At 36.6% G+C, this 14,588-nt stretch overlaps 1 pseudogene; it reads left to right on the plus strand.

Annotated features, from left to right (window-relative positions):
- Positions 1–9,404: 9,404 nt before the first annotated feature.
- Positions 9,405–13,878, plus strand: LOC125476891 (annotated as a pseudogene).
- The last annotated feature ends 710 nt before the right edge of the window (positions 13,879–14,588 follow it).

A 14,588-nucleotide genomic window follows, 5' to 3' on the forward strand; every position in this document is an offset into this window, starting at 1 on the left:
TGCACTTGTATAGACTTCAATTGACCATCACCATTTTAAAATTGTAATCGCTAATTATTGTTTAAGTGTTTGGTTCTCGTGTTTCTTAGACATAAGATGTTAACGAGACCGCATAAGCTGAAAACAAACCAAAAAGGAAAAGAAAAACAAAAGCACTAAAAAAAACAAATAATTTGCCGCCTAATAAATGTAGCTGGTGATAAACCATTGCGCCCGCCAAGAGGAAATTCAAATATTTCCTCTGGCCAACAGAAGCCGCAACAAACGCAAGAATATTTAAAAGATGCTGATCAGTCCTAGCTGTGAACTTATCTGATCTTTGTATTTAGGATTAATCCATTTATCACTTGTAATTATCACTTGTATTATTTGTTTATTATACAAGAGTTTGTTCTACATCAAACTCTCTTTTGTAATCTCTATATAAGGATGAATATACAAAAGGAATGTTCACCGAGCAAAATCATACTCAACCTTTAGTTCACCATCATCAGTGATGGGAGACCCATATAGGGCAAGTTGATCAGCCAAAGAATTAAGTTTGTCCAAAAAATCCGTGATGGAAAGATCACCACGGCGCTGATTCATGAGCTCCCCACGGAGCTGAACAACCCTGTTATGCGAAGAAGATGCATACCGGTCTTGAAGAGTGCGCCACGCATCAGCAGCGCAGACTTTGTTCACAATAACGGAGAGGACGTTGGGAGTTAAGGAACTCGCCAACCAAGAGAGTACCAGTTGATCTTGCTGTATCCAAGCCTCATACAGCGGATTAACCATATCAGTCAATGTTCCATCAGCGTCAGACAGAAAATCAGGTGGACAAACGGTAGAGCTGTCTACAACGGAAAGCAGACCACGGCTACGAAGAAGAAGAATGAATTGCGCCCTCCATAGAGGGTAATTGGTACGGTCTAATTTAATAGTCAGGAAGGTGGTGACATTGGGGTGGGAAATGGTATGTGCAGCGGGTAAAGCCATTGAGATGCGAGAAGTGTTTGAGTCGTTGGATAGAGAGAGAATGATACCAAGATAGAAAACTAAAGGTTGAGTATGATTTTGCTCGGTGAACATTCCTTCTGTATATTCATCCTTATATAGAGATTACAAAAGAGAGTTTGATGTAGAACAAACTCTTGTATAATAAACAGATAATACAAGTGATAATTACAAGTGATAAATGGATTAATCCAAAATACAAAGATCAGATAAGTTCACAGCTAGGACTGATCAGCATCTTTTAAATATTCTTGCGTTTGTTGCGGCTTATGTTGGCCAGAGGAAACTTGCCTCATACAGGATATGTCCCCCACATCAATAATATGCCCTTTAATATGCATTGTCCGTCCAGTTTTACTTTTTTTGTTGTTTGTTTCTTCCTCTTTCTATCTATCTACCATGCATGCTCACCTAAATAAGAACTATTGCCTCCTGAACAGTGCAGCCGGCTCAGCGATGGATAGAGCCTTCCTCTTTGACTTGTTGCTACTCACGTGTGTAAACTCTATATTCTCTCCTTCATGTAACTTTGTGTAGTAATATCGTTTGTATTTTAAAAAATGATTCAGCTGGTAACCTGTGAGTTTGTTGTTTCTTCCTCCTATCGCCATGCTAACCTATACAGTATACATGCATGTGCGGTGTCGATGAGCTTTTTAGGGTGAAAAAGCGCACCTCATTGCACAAAATGGTGGTTCTGAGAGCCGACGGAACGATGAATGCTTAACTACTTACGTGAAATTGTCGGAATTTAATTTGTTAGTCGTTTGAAATTAAAGTGTACTTTTATTTCTTAATTACTTTGTTGTTACACCCAAACTATTTTTTAAGACAACGGTATTAAATTATTGATGATAAAAATCCAGTACAAAGAAACTGGAATTTTCAAACTGGTCATAGCAGAACTGTTACAGATTTCAATAATAAATATATAAATTTATTATATATATATATTGACTTGGCGCAACATTGTGCAGCATGTGTGTGTATAATAGACAAAGGGTGCAGCAATTGTACGGGCGGCAACCTTTACAAAAGGTTGGGCTTCATTCAACTTTTTATGGTTGTATATTTTGTTGATTGGTTGCAACTTTTAGTCAAAACACATGATGATATTTATTTTCTGAAAATTCTAAATAGAAGACATATCTTTTAGGTCAACACTATTAAGAAAGATTGTATATCTTCAACTAAAATAAAATGACTCAATGAACGAGTGCTTTGATGCCTATAAATAACTATTGTGGCATAATGTTTCACACATAATTTCAAAAATTTGCTTCCACATTCCTTTTTCTCTTCTTTCTCCATCACATTTATACAATTTCTTTCTAGTTATTTCTAAGGGAATATAATTTGGTTTTGCTAATCGAATATTTCATACTTTGTTGTATCCTGGAAGTGATTTGCCAAGAACCCTTTAGCAAACTCATTCGAGTGAAGGCAAATAACACTTTAAGGAAACGATTCAAGTCGTACCTCAGAGTCATCATTCCGATTATTTTCTATATTTCTACATTTAATCTAACATGAACGATTAAGCAAGATGAACTATACATAAAGGCTCGATCATTGGTCTACCAAAGTAGCTTTATTCTACTTCCACTCACACATATTGTGAGAATCAAGAGTCCAGAGTTTAGTCATCGAACTGAGTAGCCTTCTTCGGAGTCTCCCCTTGGGTGTCCAGCTCATTTGTGCTCTTACCAACAAGGACCTTCAGAACGAGCATCATCAAGGACTACCTACTATGCTCTGAAGCCTTCTCTACTAATTGCCTGTGAGGGTTTTTCCCTATATAGCCAGGTCAAACAAGGAAAACGTTAATTGTCACTTACTACTCAAAACACTCTCAAGTTCTCTTTTTCTATCTTATAACAGCCTTACTCTTTTAAGGCCCTAGTGCAATTTGCCAAACTGTTTGGGTTGAAAATGACAGATTTTAGCACTTCACCATCTGTAAAGTTAAGCTTTGTCACCTTGCTTAAAGCAAACCCTCACTTAAACTAAGCTGCCACCTCTTGACAAGCAAACCCACAACTGAAATAGCCTTCCAGGCTTCCACCATCTCCTTAAAGAAAGCTGTCTCATTTTTATCGACAAAATTTTCTTCTCTCAGCCTATTTCCACTTATTTCATAACCAAAACTAGAGGTTCGAGTTTGTTTTTGAGGTTTGATTCAGTTATTTCATGTATGTTTCTAAATCTCTAAGCTACTTTGTTTTTGAGGTTTGATTCAGTTCGGTTGGCTCCTTTAACATGTGAACCTCTTTCGATTATTGATTTAGATTCCATTGATTTTGTTTCTTCTTTTAAAGTGTTGGTAATTGAACATCGAATAGTATATGAAATTGGGGTTGATTCGGTTTGTCTGAATCATAGTGTTTTTGTCAATTAATTCTTATCAAAATTATAGAAATTATCAAGGGAAACATATTCATTGTACAAGAATATGTATTTATTCAAGCATCAAAGCATCTCCAATAAGCTTCCAAATGAACACTGCCATAATCTCTTACCACACTCCCACCCACCATGAGATGTTCTCCCAACCCTCACCTTCCCCCTAGACCGTAGCTCATAATCCGTCTCCTTTGTCTTGTGCTTTTATTTATATTCATCATGATGGGCTTTATTTACCCTCCAAGTAATACAAATCCTATAAAAACCCTTGGCCTTGCACTTTTCAACTCTTAGTTTATGCAATCATATTCCTATTACACTACTAACTGCAATAAATACTGAATTATTTCCATTTTTATACCATATCATTATCAATTCATTTTCATTTCCAACCATCTCGTCGCCATTCATTCCTAGAACTAAGTACAAATTAAATAGTCCCACCGGGCAAATGGTAGTTGGGACTTTCAATTGATGTGTACATGGAGAGAGTGTAGCCCTTCATATTTTGATGAATTTGAGAAAGAATGTGTTGTTAAGTCTTAAGTGGAAAAAATAGCAGAAGAGGCTAAACGATGTGCCATTTTCAGGAAGCATGAGCCAAGAGCCAAGACGTACCCTCATTTTCTTGCCCTCTTGCTTTTTATTGAAGGGGCCGACAATCACAAGGGCATCACCTCTAAAAATGGACTCACCTCCATGATAATATCTCCATACAAAATTCACACCACCAATTTGTTTCACGTACTATAAAATAATCAAAATTCTATTTTAAATTGTCAAACTCAAAAAGTTCATTTTCAAGAGATGCAGTAAAAAAGTCTCTATTATAACAAAATGTACCGTCACTCTTTAAATTTAGATAAAATGTTTGTTAGAATAAAGATTGTTATTGAAGATGAAAAGTTAAACTGAGTAGCTAAAATAGTTTGTGACACGCTCAAGTTACTAGTTTTACAAATTTAGAATTTCTTTAAAGATGCTCTAAGAGCCAGAAGCGCTATGGAGCAAAAAAGTGATTTGATGCTAATGGGCTTCAAAGCCTCACAACTTGGACTTGGGCTCAGAGAGTTTAACGGGTCTAACACCAAAATCTTGCTAATTAATATTGAGCCGAAACATTAGAGTACAATAATTCGTGACATACATAGTTCAATTGCGAGATGAAGAATTCAAGAAAATTAAGCGAGTAATTCAAGCCGGTTAAAAGACAATGTGTACTATAAGCTTAATTATATTGAGTTCCATGGTTGTAACTTGGTCTCAGCTTGGCATTGCCATTAGAAATTGGCTTTTCGAGAAGGTAATTGTTGAGATGGATTTGTGACATTGTTGAGAGCATAACCGTTTTGCATATTGGCTTTGCAAAATATAGGCTTATGGCCTTTGGAACCAAATCTTCTCCTGAGCTTAAGAGGTTGAGTCTCCTGAGCAAATCACACGGGCTGTTGAAATTTGATCCAATGGTTGCAATTATTATAATTTTTAGAGGGGTCCCTTGTTTGTAGTCGTTAGATCAAATTTCAACGGCCTGGATCCTTTGCTCAGGAGGCTTGGCCTCCTAAACTCGGGAGAGGATATTTTGTTGAAAGGTTGGGCTTCATTTAACCTTTTACGGTTGTATATTTTGTTGAATGGTTGTAACTTTTGGTTAAAAGACATGATGATATTTATGTTCTGAAAATTCTAAATAGAAGACAAATCTTTTAGGTCAACACTATTAAGAAAGATCGTATATCTTCAACTAAAATAAAAGACTCGATGAACGGATGCTTTGATGCCTATAAATACTTATTGTGGCATAATGTTTCACACACAATTTCATAAATTTGTTTCTACATTACTTGCTCTTTTCTCTCTCCATCACATTCAGACAATTTCTTTCTAGTTATTTCTAAGAGAATATAATTCGGTTTTGCTAATCGAATATTCCATACTTTGTTGTATCATGTAAGTGATTTGCTAAGAACCCTTTAGCAAACTCATTCGAGTGGGGGCAAATAACACTTTAAGGAAACGATTCAAGTCGTACCTCAAAGTCATCATTCGGATTATTCTTTATATTTCTACATTTAATCTAACATGAACGATTAAGCAAGATGAACTATACATAAAGGCCTGATCATTGGTCTACCAAAGTAGCTTTATTCTCCTTCCACTCACACAGATTGTGAGAATCAAGAGTCCGGAGTTTAGTCATCGAACTAAGTAGCCTACTTCGGAGTCTCCCCTTGGGTGTCCGGCTCATTTGCTTTCTTACCAATGAGGACATTCACAACGGCTAGCTGACAGAATTGCGAAGATTGGCTTGCATCATCAAGGACTGCCTACTATGCTCTGGAGCCTCCTCTACCAGTTGCCTGTGAGGGTTTTTCCCTATATAGCCAGGTCAAACAAGGGAAACATTAATTGTCACTTACTACTCAAAACACTCTCAAGTTCTTTTTTTTTATCTTATAACAACCTAGCTCTCTTGACAAGCAAACCCACAACTGAAGTAGCCTTCAGGCTTCCACCATCTGCTTAAAGAAAGCTGTCTCATTTTTATCGACAGATTTTTCTTTTCTCAGCCTATTTCCACTTATTTCATAACCAAAACTAGAGGTTCGAGTTTGATAGAGAGATCTAAGCCAATAAATACCTGGAGTAAGTGTTAGTTGTTGGCTTTTATAGTTTGAAACATGGTGAATCATGTAAGTATCTGTGTGTTGTTAGCTTTGCTTCCATGTATGTTTCGAAATTTCTGAGGTACTTTGTTATTAAGGTCTGATTTAGTTCAGTTGCCTCCTTTAACATTTGAACCTCTTTTGATTATTGATTTAGATACCATTGATTTTGTTTCTTCCTTTAAAGTGTTTGTAATCGAACATCGAATAGTATATGAAATTGTGGTTGATTCAGTTTGTTTGAATCATAGTGTTTATGTCAATTAATTCTTATTGTTTTGAGTACATGTCGACCGCAAGCGTGACTTCGAATTCGTATCAAAATTATAGAAATTATCAAGGGAAACATATTCATTGTACAAGAATATGTATTTATTCAAGTGTCAGAGCATCTCCAATAAGCTTCCAAATGAACACCGCCATAATCTCTTACCACACCCCCACCCCCACCCACCATGAGATGTTCTCCCAACCCTCGCCTTCCCCCTAGACCGTAGCTCATAATCCATCTCTTTTGTCTTGTACTTTTATTTATATTCATCATGATGAGCTTTATTTACCCTCCAAGTACTAAATTCTAAAAAAGCCCTTGACCTTGCGCTTTTCAACTCCTAGTTTACGCAATCATATTCCTATTACAATACTAATTGCAATAAGTACTGAATTGTTTCCATTTTTATACCAAATCATTATCAATTCATTTTCATTTCCAAGCATACCGTCGCCATTAATTCTTAAAACTAATTACAAATTAAATAGTCCCACCAGGCAAATGGTAGTTGGGAATTTCAATTGATGTGTAAATGGAGAGAGTGTAGCCCTTTCATATTTTGATGAATTTGAGAGAGAATGTGTTGTTAAGTCTTAAGTGGAAAAATAAGCAGAAGAGGTTAAATGATGTGCCATTTCAGGAGGCATGAGCCAAGAGCCAAGACGTATCCTCATCTTCTTGCCCTCTTGCTTTTTATTGAAGGGACCGACTATCACAAGGGCATCACCTCTAAAAATGGACTCACCTCCATGATAATATCTCCATACAAAATTCACACCGTCAATTTGTTTCACGTACTATAAAATAATCAAAATTCTATTTTAAATTGCCAAACTCAAAAAATTCATTTTCAAGATATGCAGTAAAAGAGTCTCTATTATAACAAAATGTACCGTCACTCTTTAAATTTAGATAAAAATTTGTTAGAATAAAGAGTGTTATTAAACATGAAAAGTTAAACTGAATAGCTAAAATAGTTTGTGACACGCTCAAGTTACTAGTTTTACAAAAATTTAGAATTTCTTTAAAGATGCTCTAAGAGCAAGAAGCGCTATGGAGCAAAAAAAGTGATTTGGTGCTAATGGGCTTCAAAGCCTCACGACTGGGACTTGGGCTTAGAGTGCTTAACGGGTCTAACACCAAAATCTTGCTAATTAATATTGAGCCGAAACATTAGAGTACAATAATTTGCAACATACATAATTCAATAGCGCGATGAAGAATTCAAGAAAATTAAGCGAGTAATTCAAGCCAGTTAAAAGACAATGTGTACTATAAGCTTAATTATATTGAGATCCATGGTTGTAACTGGGTCTTAGCTTGGCATTGCGATTAGAAATTGGCTTTTCGAGAAGGTAATTGTTGAGATGGATCTGTGACATGGTTGAGAGCATAACCATTTTGCATATTGGCTTTGCAAAATATAGGCTTATGGCCTCCGGAACCAGATCCCCTCCTGAGCTTAGGAGGCTGAGCCTCTTGAGCAAATCATACGGGTTGTTGAAATTTGATCTAACGGCTGCAATTACTATAACTTTTAGAGGGGCCCATGTTTGTAGCCGTTAAATCAAATATCAACATCCTTGATCCTTTGCTCAGGAGGCTCAGCCTCCTAAGCTCAGGAGAGGATCTGGTTCCATGGCCTTCATCTTATAGAGATATCCATTTGGATCCTTCTGTTGTGCTCAAATTATTATTTTTGTCTCGACCTATTTGGTCATTATTTTTTGAAACAAAATTTGAGGTTTTCTTTCAAAAATAATAAACAATATAGAGGGTAATTTAAGTTTTTATAAGTCATTTCAAGGTTTTTTTTTTTAAATTTTATAACTGGATCATATTTTTCTAAACGTTAATCTATTTTAATATGGTAATTTATGTGTGTGCACCATTAACACTGAAATTGTATGGGATAAACCAAAATAATATTTTTAATACAAACACAAATGATACTAGGAGAAGGTGGGACCAAACCTAGAATCTCACCAACTGAGATAAAGTCATTTACAAAATAACCATAGTGATTGGCGCATTTTTATTTATTTGGAATGGGGCAAATGATGAAATGAATAAAAAGTGATGAATACGAAAGAGAATGAATTTGAATGAGATTAATTACTCTCCTAAATCAATATAAATTCATAGTTTTTGGGTATTGGCTAATGGATTGTAACGAGAAAGCCACATATTTCATATGTGTTAGTACACGTAGAAGAAGTCAAGAATCGAAATAATTCAACTACCCTTATATGCATAGTAGTTGGAAAATACTCGCGCTTTTTTTTGTTCTTTTTTTTTCTTTTCATATATACTCTAAGTTTATATATATAAGATATATGACCTTGTATGTGGTCTAATATCTTAACCTATATGGTGTTGGGTTTTCACCCATACATCCTAGGTTCAAAACTCTTCCCCCCTTAAATAATTTTCCTTGTTCAAACTCTCCCCTACTCCCCAATAATAGTTAATTAAAAAATATATATGAACTATATTGTTCACCCATATTACCTCTAGCCCCTAGACCGTCATACAAGAAAATTTGCTTGATGGGAAGATGAGATTTAGCAATATGGTAAAGCAAATAAAGTCTCACTCAAAGAAGAACAGTTCATATAAAACGAATTTACCACTACGTGACATTTCTATTCGATAATAAATTATCGTATAAAGAATTTCTATTCGATAATAAATTATCGTATAAAGAAAAACTTGTACAAATTTATAACCGAACAAAACACATCATATTATAGTGACCCCATTCCATATGAGTCATTCTTGACTCAAGAAAGACCCATCCAGGGATTACGAAGTACCAAAAAAAAAAAACGGAAACCGAAAAGTTGGAAAGCAACATCAAAGGGAGAAATGCATGACGGATGCAGGCGCGTGGGTTATCAGCCCAAATGGCGAGTTACCCTCTCTCACCTCATTTATACCAAATCTCTTATTTTTGGCAATTCTTTTATTATTTCTTTTCCTTTTCTGTTTTCTTTACTCGGATGCCACTTTTCCTCTCTCTCTCTCTCTCTCTCTCTCTCTCTCTATCCGTTTCATAAGTTTTTTTGTTGTGAATCCTCGTCTCTCTCCTTCACTCACTCTCTCTCTCTCTCTCTCTCTCTAGAAACAAGTTCCCTGGATAAAAATAGTGTCTTTGGGTTTTGCCTCCTCTGTGAAATACAATGAGCAACCCCGAAGAAGAGAGGGCTTCAAACATGCAGTCTGTTTTCTCAGGTCACTATTCCCACTTTATATTTTCCCATTATTTTCCCATTATTTTTCTTCTTTTTATCATATATATGTGGTGGGTTTTACTCTTTTGCAATTGATTTCTTAGTTTTATTTACTTTACGATTGTTTCCCCAATGTATGTTGCCAAGTGCCTGATTTTTTGGATAATTATGCATTTTTCATAATGCAGGTATTATGTATATGCTGATGATTCAGGTTATAATTTTTCTGGGGTTTTGGGTTTTTTTCTTCTTCTTCTTTTTTATTTTATTTTATTTTTATATATATATATATTTTAAATAATCAGACATGGCTGTTTGTTCTTGCTAGAAGGTATTTATGGAGACACTGGGTAGATTGACTAATGGCAGCAACCAGCATTGCCTATTGAACAACTTTGTTTGCCTTGGAGAATTATGACTCATTGATGTTGTCTGTTTTGTCTTGAGTTGTTTTTCGATAAGTTTTGTAGACTCGGAATCTTAATGGGGTTTTGGGAATGAGGTTTATGTATCTATGGGAACGGCGGCTAAAATAGTAGTCTGTTTGTCAGTTTCAAATCACTGTTTTCCGTCGATATATCTGAGATATGCGGCACTATATCTCGTAAAAAACAGTTGTGATCTAGGACTGGGAGCTGCTTGTTTGCTATGAATGAACAGCATGTGTCATGGGGGGTTTGTAGCTCGTGTTGTACAAAATATTCTACCCACGCGAAGGTCAGAGTTCGAGCCTCTCCCTTTGGTTTCCTTTGTGCTAAAAGGAATCAGAATCCTTATGGGAACAACATGTTGGCAAAGTCTGCCATATCCAAGGGCCTATATCAGGTTCAAGCCTGTTGGTGTCCCGTAATTATTAAAAATAACTTGGGAAAAGAAGAAACAACGAATGATTGAACAAATTTAGAGAAAACCAATAGATACGTTAATGAGTTATTTGGCAGCAGGCTCAGTTGTGGCCTTATTATTTCCTATGTACTTTTTCAGAGCATGAGTGTTAGTACCGGGTGATTGTTGTTGATTTACATCAACGCCCAGGATAAACTATGAACCTGAATTGTAGATTGTCCCTTGTGCATACTAGTTTCCAGCGGTTTTGTTTAACATTTTTCCGGTTACAGATAATCTTTATTATCTACTTGTGTTATAAAACATCAGACATCTGAATTTGAGTTTTGACATTAGTTTTCTTATTTCCACAGGTTTCGTACTTGACCCTGAAAAATGTAGCAGCCTAAGCTTGGGAGAAAAGAGAGAGCTAGTTCGTCAGATTGCCCAATGGTCAAAAGATGCCCCAGAGATTCTAAGTTCCTTTACTCGCAGGGAGCTTCTTGAAATTATCTGTGCCGAGATGGGTAAAGAGAGGAAGTACAGAGGATATTCAAAACATCTTATGATACAGCAGCTTCTGAAGGTAATTGAATTGAATTCTAAGAGCAATACTAACAGTAATCCTGAAGTTGCTCCTGCCAAAAATCAAACTGGAAAGAAAAGGAAAAGGGAAGCTTCCTTTCAACCTCTTTCTGATCCAGGTCATGTTTCTCCGGTGACGACTAAAGAAGGAAATCTTAAAACCCAAGTCTGTCAGAATGTAGCATGCAGAGCTACTTTCCAGTCAGAGCAGTCTTTTTGCAAAAGATGTTCTTGCTGCATCTGTCATCTTTTTGATGAGAACAAGGATCCTAGTCTATGGTTAACCTGTGGCTCTGGTACTGTTGATGAGAATGGTCCATGTGGAATGTCATGCCATCTGGAATGTGCTCTAATGCATGAAAAATCTGGCATTATCAAGAATGGTTGCTATCCAGAATTGGATGGAAGCTTCTATTGCGTTGCTTGCGGAAAGGTTAATGATTTAATGAGGTAAGAAATATTATTTAAGTACCTGTGAACATTTAAGTCTCAATTACTTACTCTTTAACGGCATAGGTAATGTGTGGTGTTAGGATGCTAGTCGTGTATATCTTGGTCAGTACAGAGTCCCAACCTAGAAAAACCAATTGCCTATTTATCATCTTTAAGGACATGTACAGGTGTTGCGTTTATGTGCCTGTGCACGCACAAAGGTATGTGGACTGCTACATATTTGGCTGCTACAGTTATAAGCAGCGGCCATTGAACACCTACAGAATCTACCAAGATGAGCATGCTATCTACTGACATGTGTTGACCCCGACATAAGAATAAGATAAGCGAACCATGTTTACTAGATGTCACGCTCAGCCATCAGAGTATATACGGAGATGTCTAAAATGCATACCTACTATAGTTTCTGAGAGTGAATCTCCCTTAGGTTGTTTTTGGTTTGCAGAATGTCTGGGATAAGAAAGGAAGTCTCAGGGAAATTGTATATCTGGCGTTTTTGCAACCATAATTTAATATAGGAAATGGCACACTTTCTACAGCAGGAAATGAAAGATGTGGGTTATGATAATTCCTTCGAAATATATAGAAACAACCTTTTTTTGTTACGTCACCTGTTTACGTTTTCACTGGTAATACTTCTTGTTACAAGCTATTCCGAGAAAATTTAAATCAATCCACAACAAACTGAAAACTAGAAGCATAACAGTTAAACTAACAATTTATTCTGAGGAAGTATTTTCATTGATACAAACGTAGCCAATGGTTGGTTGGGATGAGGTTGAGAATTCATGTTATTTGACCTAAATCTGGAATGAAAAATATTTCACTTTTCTTCAATTGCCAAATAGAAGTGTTGCTAATTAGATGGTTGATTTTTTTTACAGAACCTGGAGAAAACAATTGATGATTGCAAAGGAGGCTAGAAGAGTGGATGTACTGTGCCTACGAATTTCTGTATCTTACAAAATTCTTTTAGGAACGGAAAAATACCGAAACCTGCAGAACACTGTAGAAACTGCCATGAAAAAACTGAACAAAGAAGTAGGGCCACTGGAACAGGTATGTGCAAAGATGGCACGTGGAATTGTTAACAGGCTCTCTTGTGGTGCTGAAGTTCAGAAGTTGTGCAATTCTGCAGTGGAGTCGTATGACTCAATGTTTTCTGATCCTTGCCCTGTCCCTGCAGAAAATGAAGAGCACGCAAGTAAGTTATTGTTTCTTTGTTTTCAATAATTTGAAGTCCGCATTCACATATGAAGCATCTCAAATAAAATCAGCTCCTGAAATTTCATTTTATATGGGTTACGTCTGACCCTCTGAATACAGTAGGAAATGAAAACTATTTGCTGGTACCATCACCCTAGTTAGCTAAGTTATAACCAATTAATATATATTTATTTGTTCACTGATGTTGCTTAATAACTCTATTGTATCAGCTTGCCGCATCCAGTTTGAAGACTCGTCCCCGACTTCTGTTGTCATTGTGCTAGAATACGAGGACCAACTTTTTAACAACTTTTTGGGGTGCAGGCTGTGGTATCGTAAGTTTGATGCGAAGGATTACCCTGACCAACCCTCTTTCATTGTTTTGCGGCCTGAGAAGAAATTTACCATCACCAATCTCCATCCCTCAACTGAATATTTCTGCAAGGTTTCTCTGTTTAGCAACTCAGGAATATTGGGTGTTTGGGAAGCTAAATGGGTCACGCCTGCATCGTATGATAGCTCGTTGTGTCAGAGAAAAAGCGAAGGGAAGAGAATGTAGTAGTTGTTCAAAAGCATTCCCAAGCTGAATCAACCAATTCTAGCGACATCAAATTAGCTTCTGGAGACCATCCCGCGAATCATCAATTATCAGATGGCGTTGACAAGAACAAGAGCAAAAGTCTCTACTCACTGCCTCCTTTAACTGAAACTGTTGCTTTGATCAAAGATGCAGTTTCTCCATTGACACCTTGTAAATCTAACGGAATGCGCGAAGTACCAGTTTTCAGATGTGCAAAGCGAGCAGAGGAAAGTGATTACGACTACTCTGTGAGAGCAATCAAATGGTTAGAGCATGAGGGCCACGTAGATGAAGATTTTAGAGTAAAATTTCTGACTTGGTTCAGTCTGAAAGCAAATGTGCAAGAACGAAGGGTGGTCAAAGTATTCGTGGATACCTTCATTGACGATCCATCAAGCTTGGCCGGCCAGCTCATTCACAGCTTCGTGGATAAGATTTGCTGCCAGCAAAAGGAAGACCAATTTCTCAGCGTGGGTCTTCCACAAGGTTGTGCCATTAAATTTTGAACAAGGGGATCGGTTTTACTCGAAAAGTTTAGTAGTAGGTAGGACATGGTTTAGAATGTAGGTCTTATTTTTTCCTTCTGTTTTTATCTTTTGGTTGAAAAAATGTAGGATTTTCAGGGAGACAGGAAACATAACTAAAAATTATACAAAAGCATGAAGGTCCTTGTCCAAAAAGAAACTTGTTCGGTTTGGGTCGACTTCAACTAGTGTTAAATTTTCAGCTTCAGAAGGATCATCTGCAATGTCGCCGTATTTCACACAAAATGGAGCGGTTCTCTGCAGCATCATTCTGGAAACGAAACGAGCTTTCTCATCATCTGCATCTTTCGAATAAGCCCAAGTCTCCTCCTTATGAACTTGGTTGTGAAGAATAACGCCCCCTTTGCCAACACTAATGAAGCCTGCAGATTCATCAACAACATAAATCCAAAACAAGATTACGAGTCTATTGTTGCAGCACAAGGATGTTGCGCGATGAAGATCAAAGGGATTGGAGTGCACAAAGTGCAGCTCGGATTCAAGTGCACAAGTTCTAAGTTTGAAGTTTTAAAGATTATGTGCTATTTGTAATAGACGGCTAGGATTATAACATCTAAACGATGGAGAGGGTGTCATTTGTCCTAATTTTTGTTAGTGTTTTAAGTTGTCCCGTGTAGAGCATGCACGTGAGCTCCTACCTGAGCCGAGGGTAGCCAAAATAGGCGCCTGCATAAGGCTCCCGATTGTTTTAAAATATATATAGATATACAAATTTTTACAATTTAAATTCAATAAAAAAAGAAAAAAATATATAGTATTAGGATAATTTTTCACAAAAAGAATTTTATTGTTTTCTTTTTTTTCCTCACCCACATGTAAGTT

The sequence above is a fragment of a genome, unplaced genomic scaffold (assembly GCF_019419815.1).
Source record: "Pyrus x bretschneideri cultivar Hongxiangsu unplaced genomic scaffold, Pyrus_bretschneideri_v1 Contig2, whole genome shotgun sequence".
Classification (NCBI taxonomy): domain Eukaryota; kingdom Viridiplantae; phylum Streptophyta; class Magnoliopsida; order Rosales; family Rosaceae; genus Pyrus; species Pyrus x bretschneideri.